General features: G+C 42.3%; 1 pseudogene; it reads right to left on the bottom strand.

Moving 5' to 3' along the window:
- Positions 1–250: 250 nt before the first annotated feature.
- LOC149184490 (receptor-like protein 4 pseudogene) lies at positions 251–1,200 on the bottom strand (annotated as a pseudogene).
- Positions 1,201–1,475: the final 275 nt, after the last annotated feature.

Genomic DNA, 1,475 nt, shown 5'->3' on the forward strand with positions numbered 1-1,475 from the left:
GCGTTGGTGAAAAAATGGCGTACTTCTTAACGTGAACAATAAATTATTATTATGTACTTACATATAAAAAAATAAATTATTATTATATACTTTTGGGTTTAAAATAATAAATTATATAATATTGATATGTATGAATTTATATTATATTTTATTTAATTAAATATATTATTAGTCCTTGCCTGGGACTATTAGCGATTGATCGATCGCTGACCGAGTAGTTTGACCATTATATTTTTGGTATATTGGCATTTTAACCTAAGTTTATGCAAAGTTTTGGTGCGGAAAATAATTGGGGTCTTATTATCGGCTTCGAGTTGTTCGATGCAAAGGACGGTTGATATGCCGCGCAAGTTGGTTTGTCGTAGGACTCGCCGTACACGCTCTGGTCTGCTCCACAGTCCACCCGCTTAGTAGTCCTGAATATGGCAGTATCCCCCCACTCAGCCCCAAAATCATAAGCTTGTGGATGAAGCTGAAGAATCTCGATGCTCATTACCGAAGGATCACCGTGGCCGGTGCTGTGAAAGCAGATAGTGGCAGCAGTGTCCAAGACAAAAACTGAAGCTTCGACATATGCCTGGTCGTCGTTCATGCTCCATCCCGGCTTTAAAGAATAAACCTGTGTTCCTTCAATGGAGACGTCAAAGAGCGGCTCGCGGTCGGCCAAAACGTCCTCGTTGAGGCCAAAGAACATTCTAACGGAATAATGGCCGTTCGGTAGACGAGTGACGTTGTAGCAGTTCTCGGGACCGTCCGAGAGCTTAAAGAAATGGAGTTTCTTGAGCTGAGGAGCGATGTAGCTCGTGGTGGTGGCGTTTGCGGACGAGCCGCCTGTGTAACCGTAGTCTTTTACCCAGAGCATATTCGTCTGGGGGGTATGTGTGTTCTCCCATGAACCGCAGCTGATCCGGATGGCCAACGGCTCTGCAAAACCAAAAATGCTGTTATACTCTTCTTTCGACTACTTTGAGAAGTAGAATTTAATCAAAATATGATTTGAATTGTCGAATCTTGAAGCTATCAGCTTCTGAAGTTGAAATTTGAAAACCTTCAAAATATTCTGGAATTTTAACTTAACTGAGATCATGTGGCTTTGAGCTTACCTGCATTCTGTGAAAATGCTGTGTAAATGCTTGTCCACACACAAATACACGCCACTGCGGTCAATCTAAAGCCAACCTTGACTGTTTCCTTTGCCATTTTTCAGTAACAGAACTCGATCGCGAAGCCTCTTATGCATGATTAGGATATGGTTCCTTAACAGAGAGCCTAAACTTCATCAGAAATGGAGACATAACGTCAATGAGAACTGCAAAACTCCAAGACGATATCCATGATCTCCACAGGCTGGAATCATGAGGCGTCTTCAGGGGCTCCACAGTAGTCCAAGAACCGCAAGATATTGCAATGATGGCATTTTCCTGCCTTTTTACAGTCATATAGCGGTAATGTTTGTTGGTTCCCGTGGATCTGTG

The sequence above is a fragment of the Pinus tabuliformis genome, chromosome 3_2 (assembly GCF_031772625.1).
Source record: "Pinus tabuliformis cultivar Carrire ecotype Pingquan chromosome 3_2, CPIR1, whole genome shotgun sequence".
Classification (NCBI taxonomy): domain Eukaryota; kingdom Viridiplantae; phylum Streptophyta; class Pinopsida; order Pinales; family Pinaceae; genus Pinus; species Pinus tabuliformis.